General features: G+C 32.5%; 1 protein-coding gene across 1 annotated transcript in view; it reads right to left on the reverse strand.

Annotated features, from left to right (window-relative positions):
- LOC140449789 (probable multidrug resistance-associated protein lethal(2)03659) overlaps positions 1 to 13,732 on the reverse strand; it is an 81,842-nt gene extending 68,110 nt beyond the window's left edge. The window contains exon 1 of the mRNA XM_072543142.1: positions 13,573 to 13,732. The gene's annotated coding sequence lies outside the window, so the exon portion shown is untranslated. The remainder of the gene's footprint in view (positions 1 to 13,572) is intronic.
- Between the last annotated feature and the right edge of the window lie 2,079 nt (positions 13,733 to 15,811).

The raw sequence follows: 15,811 nt of genomic DNA on the forward strand, positions 1-15,811 counted from the left end.
CTCCGTTACAGAATGGTTAAGTGCTATGTATGGTCCATATTGTTATACGGCATGGAGACATGGACGTTGAAAATATCTTCCATTAACAAGTTGGAAGCCTTCGAAATGTGGACCTTGCGAAGAATGTTCCGCATACCATGGACAGATAGGGTGAGAAACGAGGAAGTCCTAAGAAGAGCAAATACTGAGAGAGAATTGCTCAGCTTGATCAAGGCACGAAAGATTGGATACCTGGGCCACATCCTGAGAGGGGAAAAATACTCAATCCCTCAACTAATTATCCAAGGAAAGATTGAGGGCAAGAGAGGAGTAGGTCGCAAACAAATGTCGTGGCTGCGAAATATAAAGAACTCGACAGGCGTAACTAACACTGGCGAACTTTTGCATGCCGCAAAAGACAGACGTCTGACCTTAAGATAATTCGCCAACGCACTATAGGTGCACGGCACCATAAGAAGAAGAACAAACGTGAAAGTTATAGCAAAAAATAAACTTTTAAATTTCCATTTTAACACCCTGTAGCTTTTTTAAATGCAACATTTTATAAAGATAGGTTGTCTTAAGTCGTAATATCTTAAAGTGTTAAAACTACTGTTTCTTTTTTTACAATTACTTAAGGACCATCCTGTATATGGCATTAATTAACCCCTTCACTACTGAGGAAGAATAGCATTCACCTCTAGGGTAACAGCACATAATCAGCACTATATAACTTATGTTTTATGAGTTATTTTACAACTCCTGTCATGATTTTAAGTCAATCAATGAAATTTTAAACAATTTGTATTGGAAATTGTTGTCACTGGACTAATAATATTTAATTAACAGCCGAATATACCACAGATAAATAAAACAACACTACAATAATCACACGAGGGAAGTATCCATAAGTAAATGTACCAGACTATATATTTTTTCTTACGTATTAGACATATTTAAAATTGCAAGGTAATCATAGAAACGACTGGTTCCAAACATTTGTTGTGCAATATCAAGTAAGCAGTCGGGACAATACAAAAACGTCATAATCTCCTAATGATATTTGAAAAGATTAGATTATTATTTAAATAAATATTTGATTATTATATTACTTAATAAAAATAACAAGTAATAGGTAATTTTTTTTATTCAGTTAAGTCAAAATATAAAAATATGTATCGTATCGCTGCAAGTAGAACTATAAATCCATCTTTGGAAGCTTTGCCTGCACTGAAAATAAAATTTGATTTGATTTTCTCATTAAGAAAAATTCTGAGTGTTATTGTTTTATATAAAGTTGTATATAATTAACAAAAATGCTAAAAGAATAATGTCGAGATGTAAACTGTGACGATAATATACTCTATGCGGACAATGCAGAAGGGCTGCTAACTTTTATTGACCGCAATAAGAAGTACTACGAGAAGTATGGAATGGCTTCGAACACAAAAAACGAAAATTATGATTTTAAAAACAAGTAAGATTGAAAACGAAACAATCTACCTTAACCCTTTCACTACTCTTGACGAGTATACTCGCTTATAGGCTGACTGCTCTTGACGAGTCAACTCGCGTAAATCATAAGAACTGTTTCAATATGCAGTAGAGCTTTGGTTATTCGATATATGACGTCACCTGCTCATAGACAAGTCGACAAGTAGATACGCTTAGACTGCTCTAGACGAGTTGACTCGCATAAGGTACTATACAAAATATTTGTTTGGTTGCAATTTGAACTCCAATCAGTATTGTTTTACCCGTCGCAAAAATGAGTCGGAAATATCTTACTGATGCAGATCTCGAGCGTATGCTAGAAGAAAGTGATTTTGAAGATGATTTTATGAACGATTATGAGAGTGACGATGGATGGCCAAAAAGCGATGAAAAAGATGCAGAAGGTAAACTAAATATATATTTATTAAGCTTTTTGTACTGCACGTTGATATCAAAACGTGTATTGTATATTTTTGTGTTTGCAACGCTCGTGGAAAAATCACAAAATGTTGCTGAAAACGAGGCTGAAGATGATGCAGAAAATGAAACTGGAGATGAATTTTGAACAACACACCAGCCGAACAATTAACAACAACTATGGAAACTGCGGCATTTGTTTGGAAAGATGAAACGTTTTTACCGGTCATACACCTTTTTGATAATACTAATTCTGGATGTAAAATTGATAGTTTATCAGATACACCACATGCTGTAGATTTTTTTGAGTCAAAATGTATTTTAAAGAACATTTTCTGTCTAGAAAGGTATTGATGGACCTCCATCATAATATATGAAATGGAAATCTTAAAAAATATTGGTGCGTGACAAAAATCCACATACAGGTATTAAGGCCGTTCCTCGCGATTCTGGGCATAGCTAAATTCCAATGTAAAAGTTTATATCAAATAACGCAAAAACTATGGCAGATATTGAGATGATTCTTTTTTTATATGAAAGGTCTTAAAAAGTTCTAGTGCACTATTTGGTTGTAAATTAATTAATTGTTTAAACAATATTTTTTTTTCAAATATTTTTGGTTAAAATAAACGTAAAATTTTTTTTTTTGAAATAGGGCACTACAGAATTTGACCCACTTTCCGAATCTATTTTTATTTTTAACATAAAGTGTAACACAAAGAAGCTATTTGATATAAACTTTTTAAAAAATCTCAAAGTTCTGCTAGATGTTACTCTCTCTCGGTCAGTACAGGCTGTCTTTGTCGATAGCTTCTGGATTCTCGCCGACAGGTAGGTAAGTAATATACACTCTCTCATAAATAATGTCGAATAACATTATTAGGGCTTATTAAAGAGTAATGCCCAAATATTTGCAGTATTTAAATATGGAATTTGATTATTTATATTTATTGGACAATACCCAAATATTTTGCAGTATTTGAATATGGAATTTGATTATTTATAGTTATTGGAATATTTATTTTAAACGTTTTTGTTAGTAAAGTTTACATAATATATGAAGTTTGTTTCGTCACTTGCTTGTCCAGTCATATTAGTCCAGGGTAATAAGGATTTTCTCGTGACACTCAATAATCCAGGTAGCTGACAACTTTTTTAGTTATTGTAGACCTATAAGAAGAAAACCTATCTGTTTCCTGCCTAAAGTTCGGAGCCGGTTTTTAATGATTAACAATTTAATGCAAAAAACGCGATTTTTTCTATTTTTTGCACTCCATTAGAAAGCTAAATAATTGACATAAAATTACAAAATTTTATTTTTTAGAATATTGACAAAGCTTCAAAATGCCGATTTTTGAAAGTTGAAAAGTCAATTTGTTGCTTCGCAAACTGCAAAATAAGTGACAATTGATATTTGTTAAAAACTTTTAGTAAACTTAAACTTTAGAGTTCCACCCAAAGTTGGGTATTGGGGTACTTAACAAACCCTCAAAATTTGGGACCGATATATTAATTAGTTTAAAAGTTATTGTATTTGTTTATCTCAGAGACCTTTTTTTTACAATAACAACAGAGATAGAAAATAATAAAGATAGGATAATTCTGTGGGTGACAAATGAAAGCAAAAGACTTATACTATCAATATGCATTAAAAGAAAATAAAAGAATAATTTATTATAGTCAAACATCCTGATGTCAAATTTCTGAAATTATGTAGTTTATAAACATTTAGAATAACTTTAAAAACATTGTCCCTACTGTCCTTATTGCTTCCACTGGAATAAGCTTGACCGTTCAACTGGGCCCGGACTACCTCCTTCTAATTCTTTAAACTCCTGTTTTGAAATTAATAATTTCAAAATAATACTCATTATTTTGTCTAATTACCTATTTAGTTGTCAAAACAGATACATTATTGCCTAAAGAAGTGAAAGTTGTTCAATTTAGAAATTATATAGTAAATAATAAATATTTGAAAACTGATGCACATATTCCTCCCGCGATTTGGGCTTCAAGTACTAATTTTATAAATCGCACTATTAAGAGACGTATAATCCTTTCATTTTAATTTCACGAATGTTTTTATTCGCCACATCTCAACATTTTTCATTTCAGAATATTTATCATCAAACTGTAATTCTACGTTAAAAGCCAATTTGTCAGTAAAAAAGTAACAAAAAAAAACAAAAGAAAATATAAGACATAAAAAAACGAATTCGGCAATACTGTGACCTCAAAATATCTCGTTATACATACCTGTATGTACCTTTGCTAAGTTGTGAATTAATTATTTAATAAATAATATTACTCTGGTATACTCGTATTATTCTAATTACCCCATAACCGTACTGAACAGAAGACCTCCCGCTCGCTTTATTGTATAGACCCAAGTCTTTTCACTACAGGGGGTGGGTGTCCGGTTGTAAGTAGGTAAAAAGCCCAACTTTAGTACAAGATGACGTGTAGAATATTCTTCGTGTTTTCGTAAAGAAAGATATTTTTGAAATAGATATCGCACTGAATTTTACCGTTAGGATTTTCGAGGATAAGCTTTAAGGGCACATATTCTTTAGGTGATTAGATAACAAACTATAATCCACTTATTAAAGCAACATAAATGTTATTAACAATCTTAGCTCTATTTTTATATAAAAAACTAACTTGAAAAAATAAAGAATAGGTAAGAAAACAATGATAATCAAAAGAAGTTATTTTAAATTAAGGAGATACCTACTTAATAAATACATTAATTTACCAAAATAAAGTAGTAGGAACATTTTTTAGGAACCAGAATTTTGGTTTTTCAGGAAGAAATATTTGTAATTCTTTTTTGTGAAAAGAGATTAGATGCTTCCTTAAACCTGAAGTGTTTCTGTTTTTCATTTTCATTTAAATCTTTCTATGTAGGCACAATTTAAACAAAGCAATTTGGGATGCATGAATTATTTCGAAAAACTCATCAAATTTGCTTTTAGGTCTTTTAGATCTATAATTCCAACGCTCTAATTTCTTTGGTAGTAGTAATCCTCGTAAAGAAGCTCATAATTTCACCACAAACACTTATTCCCTCCCCGAAAACCTTACACAAATATACCAAATTATATCCGATAGATCCGATAAAAGGCTAAGACGCACATTAAATCCTACATATAGTTCCCCAAATCATTCTCTAAAAGAAGAAAAGTTGCTAGACCTTATATTCCAACTTACACAGCCGTTTATACTCATTCATACACATATACGACAAATTCAAGGTCACAAAACTAATAATAACATTAGTCGTTTAATTTCAAATGGTATACAGATCACTTCACATAAACTTATTCCTAACACCTTAGCCAAACATTTCGAAGAGAACTTCAGAAATAAAAATAAAAATATTATTTTGTCTCATCATGATTTATATTCAACAGAAATATTCTGATATCATCTGAATATCTGCCTTACCTTACTTTATACAATCTGATCTGGAGTTCCCATAAATTTCCATCTCAATGGAGTAAGTCTACTTTTATACCAATACTTAAGCCAAATCAGCCTACTATTTTTTCCACAATGTTATAGTACCATCTCCCTCACATGCACTATGTGTAAGCTAATGAAAACAATGATCAACAAACGTCTTTTATGGTATTTTAAAAACCATAAGATTATTTCAAAGAAATTATCTGGCTACCAAAGACAGCGCTTTACAAGAGATAATCTGGTACTACTCCAAACCCATATCTCTAACGCAATTAATAGGAAACAAGTTTTGATAGCAACTATCTATGATAATAATATCTATGATATTAACTCTAAAAATGCAATCCTTGACAAAGTTTCTTAATGTAACCTCACTGGCAGCATATATGCATTTATAAAAAATAACATTCCTAACATCTAGAACGTTTTGGGTTTCTGTCAATAACTTTCTTCATTTTCCATACATCTAACATGACGGAATTCAATTTTAAGCCCCTCCTTCTTTATTCTTGCCATTAGCAAGTTAGGTCAAAATATTGCTCCACCAATCAAATTAGTATTATATGACGATGACCTACTAATAATCTAATGTCATGGTAAATCCAACGCAACTACTAGGAAAATGTTATAATTAGCAGTCAATCAATGCAATCAACGCAAAGAAAACCAAATGGATTGTGGTCGAAAAAATTAATATCGAAGTACTAAAATTATATAACAAAATCCTGGAAAGGGTGGAACACTTTGGATATCTGAGTAGCTGGATTGACTGCAGTGTTAAAAGTGACGAGGATATTTCGACCATAAGAGAACTTGCACGAAAAAGCTTTATTAACTAACGTTCTGTATTGTGCATTAGAAGTCTGTCATTGACCACACCTCTGAGAGTATTAAAGTGCTACGTCTGGTCCGCTTTGTTCAATGGATGTGAAACCTGGACAACAAAAAATAAAAATTTTTAATAAATTAGAAGTGTTCGAGTTGTGGTGTTACCGTCGCATGCTCATAATCCCGTGGACAATACGCATATTTAACGAACGTATGCTAGAGAACATACACAAAGAGCGAGAATTGATCTAAATCATGAAAATGAGAAAGGTCCAATACTTTGGTCATATAATGAAAGAGGACCTAAATATTGCTTACTTTGGTTGAACATTCAGGACAGAAGCAAAGGAAAACGCTGGGTCGGAAGAAAACAACTGTCCTGGCTGCGTAACATGAAACAATGGAGAAACGGTCGAGAAATTGTTTCGTCCAGCTACAGACCAAGAAAAATTTCATCAGCTTGTTAATACGATGATACTCAACGCTTGAAAACAACCATGGTACACAAAGAATAAGATGATGGAAAGCAAACCAGCAAAATATTGCAATAAAACTGGTGTCCTGCAAATGGTAATACCGCTTATTGTAAGAGTTTGTAAGTGTATTTGGGGAAACAAGTAAATAATCCGGAACGCAACCAAGGGAGAAGGGTAGTTTTAGATTTGGTTTCCGTTCTAGACCATGATCACAGAATTAAATCACGAATCACAGATAACTTCTTTACTTCTTTGAAATTAATAGAAGATCTTATCGACAAGATACTAACACTATGCGGGATACTACGAAGGAATAAAACGTGCATCCCTCCGGAGTTTATGCCCGTGAAGAAGAAAGAAGAAGAGAAGAGAAGAAGAAAAGAAGAAGCGACCCAACAATCCAATCTCGTCTAACCAACAAAACAAAAGAAAGTATCAACCAGATATTGAAAGAAATGGAAGATCATTACAACGTAGAAGAACCCGTGGCAGATCCCAATTCGCCATAACCAAAAATAAAAAGAAGGTGTCAAAAATAATTTTATATAAATAGTCGTATATAAAAAAAACACTAAGGCGATAATTCGTCCTACCTGGAACTAAGTGTTTTAAAATTAACTTGGTGTTAGGAATTATAATACAATATTCACCATAGTTACAGCTTTTCAATGGATCTGTAAACATAAATCCAAAAATAGGTACTTACTGTGTTCAGATAATATCCTGTATTTATAATAAAATATATACTGTAGATGACATTTTAAGGACCAATTATTTAGGTATAGTCCAATTGTCTTTTCTAGACCATTGTATTTTTAGTTGATTTTTTCCAATGAAATGTATTTATCTGTTGCAATTACCGTGACACAAGCTATATACTTAAAATTACTATCCACTCCTATCATTTTACTATCTTTTTAAACATTGAGGCGATAAGATGTCATAATTTTGCAAGAAGTTAGGTTAAATCCAAATTGCATGGAAAGTGATGTCGTTTCAGAGATTACATAATTTAAAAGTCTAAAATGCCACAGATAAATGAAACAACACTACAACAATCACACGAAAAATATCCATAGCTACTAAAACTAGACAATATATTTTTCCTTGGATATTAGCTGTATTTAAAAATGCATCCTTATCATAGAAAAACGCTTAGTTTTAAACATAATTCTACAATATATAGTTATAGTATATTTGAAGAATAAGCTGGAGTAAATTCTCAGAATACTAATCTTCGCACTTCGAAATACATAGGCGTGCACATCTTCTAACTAAAACGTAATCTTAAAAGAAAAGTTTGCGTTAAATTTATTTGGATATTTAGAACAAAGTAATTAATCCAATCCAATACTGGTTTAAAATAAAAAGATATACATAAAAAGAATAAAAATTCTATTATTTGTGAAACATAGTTAATATAAAATAATAAAATACAATAAATTATACTGAAACGTAAAATACATACACAAAAACAGTAAGTTTTTATATTTTCCTATTAATAAATAATAATATTCTTAATACTAATAATATTGGAAATAAGAATGGAAATTATATTAGCAATAAAAAATAAATAATGAAGTTGTCGGCAATTAGTTCAAATGTAAAATAAACTTCTGAGCTACAGTTTAAAGTTAAGCTTCCTGATATTCTGTTTCAGACGAAGTGTTATCCGATCCGGGATGAATTATTATAGGTTCTATACTGCTATCTATTATATGATCAAGCTCCCACATATTTTTCTCAATATCCATAACGTGAATAATACATTTTTGTCCATGTTCAGTCGTTACTTCGGATATTGATTTATGAAAAAGAATAGTAACATCTGACAATTTAAAAGTTGTATTATTTCGAGCAACGTTACTTTTAACTTCGGCCCATACTAATTCAATCGGATTTAGCTCGCAATGATACGGTGGTAGGCGAAGTATTTCAATTCCTCGTTTTTTGGCTATTTCCTCAATGACATATTTTTTATAATTTTCTTTATTAATTTTAGCAAGCTCTAATAATTCTGCTTTGGTCATTGTATCGTCAAAGATTAAATTATTAGAAGTTAACCACATTGCAATTTCATCTTTCCTCCATTGAGTAGTTGGTAAACGTTCAACTAATCTAGAGTGGTAACTTGCATCATCTGTTTGAAATATTCTTCAAACACGTCTCCGTTCATCTCTTCGTGATAATCACAGGTCTTTTTTGATTCAAACAAAAGTAAACCCTCCTTAAGAAATCCATTCATACTACCTATATGGGTAACAATTAATCGTCGACCTTTACCTGTTGGTTCCTTGAAACCAGGTGAATATCCTTCCAGAAATGCTTGTCGGCATGTTTTTATAGTTTTGTCTTTCCAAACTCTCCCTACAGTATGCCCTTTATTAACCCACGTTTCATCTAAATAATAATTGTTTTTATTTTTTGTCCTCATTTTTTTTATTTTTCTGAGTTAGTCTCGTCTCCAACACACAATTTCTTCGGAATCGATACGCATTGACTGTCTGCCCACTATTTCATACTTAAAGTTTAACTCATGCAAAACTTTCCAAAGTTTGTCTCTACTTATTGTGGGTAAATCGTAATCGTCGGTAATGGCTTGTAAAACTTTATCTAAAGTTGGTATTTGTTTGTTAAAAAAAATGAGTGGACCATTCTACGAATTGCATTTTTGAAAAATTCATCCACATTCACTTTCGACAATTTTGGTCTTCCTGGTCTCGGTTTGGGTGGCGTTATACCAGCTGATTTTTCTTCTTTTAAAATGTTATATACAGTTGATTTTGAATATCCCATTAGTTTAGAGGAAATTTCAACTATACTATCAACAGTATTGGAAGGATTGTGTTGCTTAAAATAATTGTAGACGTTAAGGATAACACTCTTTTCGTTAAGTGATAAATGATTCAACTTTAATTTTTTAGCTGGTGTATAATCACACGTTAATTCCGTATTCTATAAACTCATTCTTGCAAAAAACAACTGTGTCAGATCTCTTCACTCGCTTATAATCGACTAAACAAAAATTTTCTGATGTTAATGAATGACTATTTAAAGACCATTAACCATTTTATTAATCATTGGTATTCTAAACAAAATCGAAATTTATACTATTTAAGATAGCGTTCACATTTATCAGAAACCATCTTTCGCTAATCGACTTTTTCTACCTAAACTATCAAAAGACCATTAACTAAATACCTATGTATTTTAAGAGTTTCTTTATTTCTTGTTCTTTAATGGGTCATTATCATAACGACAAAAATAACCATAAATAACGTTACTAAAATAAACAGATTTATATAAATATAATATGCTTTGAAAATGGTTTAAATATCTAACAAACCGAAACAAATAATGTAATACCCTTAAAGTACGTCTATGACCAGCTGAAAAAACCCTAGCCTACACAGTTCTAACAATAGCAGGTATTTAAATTTTACGATAGTCCATGTGACATGGAAAAATTTCTATCTAAATAGTCAAACCCAACGTAAAATAAGCTAAAATATTGACGTTGTACGAAAAGCACACGTACTAAAATATGCTTAACAATTTAGTTTTTTTTCTGAGAATTTACTCCAGCTTATTCTTCAAATATACTATAGTAGTTGTGACAATGCACAAACGTTATAATCGTATACTGAAAAAGATAAGAATCTTGAATAAATATTACTGTAATATTACTTCTTATACAAGAATTCGCACGTGTTGAGAAATAAATTAAAATAATATTGAATAACGATATTTTGAGATAATAATGCAAAAATAATTCTTTATCTAACATTAAATATCATATTTATAGTAAAAAATGTTGAATGTATCATAAAAAGCTTATCAAGAATGACAACAACAAAATATATAATAACCTTCAAATAAAATATTCTTTTCACGGCATTTACTTAAATGGATGGAATTTTCTTGTCTTCTAGCATCTGCAACAGTTTGGCTAGTGGGACACTAGCATATGCCTTCTGAAAGTTCATAAATCTTTTTATTAACGCTTCTCTATTGTTTGTTTTAGACAGAACGCACTGGCTATGCAAAAATTATCAACACGAAAGCCGGTCTGATTTTCAACATCTTCAATATGAATTCTGTGAGTAGCTATTCGCTTCTCAAAAATCAAATATATATATATATATATATACATATATATATATATATATATATATATATATATATATATATATATACATATAGAGAGACAGATGATGTGGAATCCCAAATGAGAATGTAATAACGGTGATAGCAGAGATGAAAGGGGTTGATATTTTATGGCTGTTTAAGCCATCATATGTTTTAAGTCGATGTCGTGCATTATTTCCGATGCGGCAACGTAGCAGCGTATGCAGATATATTATGCCATATGTGAAGATAAGAAGAGTCACTAAAAGAAGCTCCAGGCGACAGCACATACAATACGAGAAACGAGATCGGTGATCCAGCATAGCGAGCGGAACATAATAATTATTAGCGGCCATATACTCAGGTATTGTGTTAATTCAAATACAGTCTTTCACACCGAGTTTTTGACTATAGCGGCACATTCGAAGTGCAAATCAAGTTACATTCAATGGCAAATGGTAAGTAGATTATAGGCGCAAGAAAGGATGCCCAATGCATGGAGAGAGAGGGTTATGGTATCATTGTGTAAAGATTTAAGGGACATTTAGACTGTAAAAACTACAAAGGAATTATGTTAATATCGCATACAATGAAACTTTGGGAGAGAACTGTGAAGCAAATGTTAAGGAGAGAGATATCCATAGCAGAAGAATAGTTTAGGTTTGTGCCAGGAAGGAGGACAACAAATGTTTTTCTTTTGCTTTGAGATAGTTGATAGAGAAATAGAGAAAAAAGGAGACCTACATTTAATATTTATAAATTTGGAGAACGAGAACGACACAGTTCCTAGACAAAAGCTATGGAAATGTATGAGAGAAATGGGTTCCCGAGAATTACGTAAGGCTTGTGAAGGATATGTATAAGGGAGCGTACAGGCGTACAAAAAAAGAAAGGCTGCTGTCGAATTGAGCGAAAACATTTCAGTGACGGTTGGTTTGCATCAAGCCTATTCAATGAGTCCTTAACTGATAATCTTGTTATGAATGTACTGACAGAGAAAGTACGAAAGTGAGCTCCTTGGTCAATGCAGTTTGCTGATGATATAGTGTAAGTAGATGAGAACAAAGAAATGTTGGGGAGAAGTGTGAGTGTTAAAGAGAAGGGCTTTTTAAGAGTGAGGACTTAAGGTTAACAGGTTGTCTAAAACAGAGTATATGTGCTTGGAAGGAAAAGTAATCGTTGGGAATGCAGAATTGTTTGGAGAAAAGCTAGGACGAGTAGAAGAATTTAAATACCTTAGCTTTTACATAACGGAAAATGGAACACTAGATCGAGAAATTTCCCATAGGATACAGGCTAGTTGATTTAACGGGAAGCAAATGGGCGGGAAACTTTGGTATCAAAAAATCGATGAAGGGCCGAAAGGAAAGGTATATAAGAGTGTGGTGAGACCTGCGTTGGTGTAAGGCGGTGAAGTGTGGTCTGTAAAGAAGATTCAGGAAAATAAGATGAAGGTAGCTAAAATAAAAATGATACAGTGGGTGTTGGGTAAGACAAGAAGGGACAGGATCATAAACGACTTGATTCGGAAAAGACTACTGTCTACGGGAGTGACTACTGTCTCAAAAAGATTTAAGAATAAAGACTGCAATGGTTTGGTCATGTCATACGTAGAGATGAAAACTGTGTGGGACAGTGGCGACCGATCAGGGTCGGCAGTGCCGACCCACACCTTTATAGATGTAGATTTTTTTTTTTAATATTGGATTGGTGATTGGTCGCGAACTGTACCTTGCGAGCACTGGATGAAATGTTATTTCGGGATGGATAAGTACTTAAGAACGTAAGTAGTGAAGTGAAGTGATATGGAGTGCACGAACTAGCTTTTCTTTCTGTGATTTATTTTTATTTTCTAAAGTAATACTGTGATACGTTACGTCTGTCGTAAATAGTTAAAGATTAAAGGGTTTTTTGATATATTAGAAGTTTTTTTTTAATTAAAGTGTAAACAAATTCAGGTAAATTAACCTAAAAAATGTAAGCTATGGGAGAAACTGTAAGTATTGATGAATCTGATATTGTAAATTATATTTTGCATCATGGTTTTCATCTATTCCATACCAAGAACAAATTGTTATTAAAAATAAGGGGCGTCCTTTGCCTAAAATGTCCCGGCTTATAAATATTAGTGCGATTTGTAAGGGAAGTAATAAGTCATTTTCAGAAAATTGGTACAGCAAGTACTCATGGCTTACCGGGAGAGAAATAAAAAACAAACTTTTCTGTTAGCCTTGCATTTTATTTTCGACAAATAGGGGCAAACGTCAAAATCCGTGGTGTGAATCTGGTTACGATAATTTAAAGGAATTATTTAGGGCTTTACATAAACATGATATTTCGAAAGATCATACACACAGCCAGATTACATTAGATTTATTTGGAAAACAAAATATCTATGTTTCATTAGATAATGCCCAACGTGAAAATGATATTAAACATAACGAAATTGTAAAAAATAATCATGTCTGTGTTTATACTTAAAATTTTGCCCGCATCCTTCCGACTTGTTTAAAGGGGACTTTTTGAACAGGAATGCGAAAAAAAATCGAATGAGAGACATTTTTGCTACGGGAGCGGCCCCACAATCTGAACTATTATGTCAATACAGAAAAATTAACCAAATCATCTACTACTACATGACGCAACAACAACCAAAGATAGGCTGATTAACACCAAAAATATGCTTTTAAAGTATTCAAATGTTTATTATTATCTCGTGCCTGAAATTTTTTCCCATTTGTTTTTTCATTGTTGCTGTTGAATATAAAAAAATAATCTAGCTTACCTGTTTGACCTTGCTGATTGCTTACAAGTGGAATTAGTACCTTTGATTACAAATTTAAAAAAATAATGAATGTAAAAAATTCTAATACAGTGTGCTGGTACTTTAAAATAAGGTTATCGGTGCCATGCATTTGTTATAAATATATGTTATCGTTTCGATGGAGTTTTCTTCGGCGATTGTTATTGGAATAATGAAGTTTTAGTCTTATTTAATTGGCTTTAATAAGCCATTTTGAATATAAGGTTTTTCACAAGAATATACTAAGCAACTTGTACTCACGATTATTATTTTGTACTCAGTTCACACAATACGAGGCAAATAGAAAAGTTATCAGCTTAATGTTTTTCGAACTGTATAACAGGTTCAATGTAAATTAATAAACTGTAAATATTACCTAATAAACAGTATATACAGGGTGTCTTATAATGGATTTAAGGTTTTAAAGGAATAAAACAAACATTCAATTCATTGTAAAACAATTTTAATATTTTTGTTAGATACGTTAAAAATGCGGTTTATTGTTGAAACAAAACATCGTTTAAATGCTGGCCGTCTTCTTCGTAGCAGGCTGTTGGTCTAGAGCGGTGGAAAGGAAACCTGCTAAGGTGTCAGGTCAGACGGACATGGCACACCATACGTTCACTTTTTTGGGGGGTAATTGTCGTCGCTGTTTTTGCCAGCGGATTATCTTGGGCCAAATATCGGCAATTGTACCTATTCACATATCCATTAAGATGGAAATGGACTTATATTTTCAATACCACCTTCATTCCAAAAATTGTTCACTATCTCAGCAAAATTTTTCCGTTTTAAATGGTCCTCCGGCTTTAAAAATTGACAAACTAAATTTTATAGGGGTGAAAGAGTAGCGCGCGTCAATTGCAATGAGTGTTCATTACGAACCAACCGCCTGGGATGGCGATTTACAGCGCGCCGTAATCCATACTCTGTCAATATTGTCTGGCGTGCTCGGTGCTCGTGCTTCTGGGTGGGTCTACCAGCTGGTGTGTGGTTTATGACATAAACTGTTGCTCGGAATCTTTTCACCCAATTGTTCACCAAAGCTGCCGACGGTGCATCGGCTAAACGTCTGATATTGAAATGTGCACAAAAACATCGACGCACACGGTAAAAAAATCGTTCGACTTAAAAGAACAATTCAAGCATAAATGCCCGTTGCTCTGCTGGCCACGATGGGTCACGGGCACGGTTCGTAGACTTAGCGTACTTTCACATTACACGATTTCGCTCGTGCGGGAAAAAATCGCCCGATTTTTAATTGTGGTTTTGCTACTTTCACATTGAACGATGTAAATCACACATTTTTATCAGTTCATCGAAAAATGTGGTCTGCTCTGGATGGGTAATGGATCGTGAACAAGTTATTGCGTTATAAATACTGTATCGGAGACGAAAAAGACAAAAAGTTTTTCAATTACTTTCGTATGTCAGTTCGCTCCTTTGATGAGTTACATGGGAAACTGAAGAGTGTTCTTCAACGAAAAAACACGCAGTTCAGAAACTGTATACAACCTGTTGAAATGCTGGCAATATGTTTAAGGTAAGCATTTAAATACAGCTTTGTTTTTATACCGTTGTTTGAATAAAAATGCCATTGAAGTTAATACTACATTTAAGTTTATTGTTTTTAGTGACAAATTGCTTCATCATAATCTTATATTATTTTGTTTCTATATAATAAGTTAATATTGCAGAAGTAGGTAATATGTGTGTGTGTGTGTGTGTGTGTGTGTGTGTGTGTGTGTGTGTGTGTGTGTGTGTGTGTGAAGTTTCATTTTATGACTAGAGATATAATCTATTAGCCTATTATGTTTTGAGTTATTAATTAATTTTTTTTTAAACAGTTGTTATAGAGAGAACCCGTAACAACAACAAAATCTTATCATGTAAGTAGGTGAAACATCAAAGCCATTAAATGTTAAAATAAGTGAACATCAATCCTTTATTAAAAATAGAGAATTTGATAGATCTCAAATATGTAAACACGCATGGGATAATGAACATAGGGTACAATGGAATGATTCAAATATAGTCCTAAAAAAAACGGATGGTAAAAAGAGAAAAATCAAAGAAGCGGCTTTAATTATGCTAAATGAGACCTATTGTGTTGCGAATTCCTCGGCAGAATGTAGTAGGATTTGGTTACCCATATTGAAAGAGGAAGTTATTAAAAGGAAAATACCAGTATTGGTAAGTCAGTAACATATAGAGAATACCT

Source organism: Diabrotica undecimpunctata, chromosome 9 (assembly GCF_040954645.1).
Source record: "Diabrotica undecimpunctata isolate CICGRU chromosome 9, icDiaUnde3, whole genome shotgun sequence".
Taxonomy (NCBI): domain Eukaryota; kingdom Metazoa; phylum Arthropoda; class Insecta; order Coleoptera; family Chrysomelidae; genus Diabrotica; species Diabrotica undecimpunctata.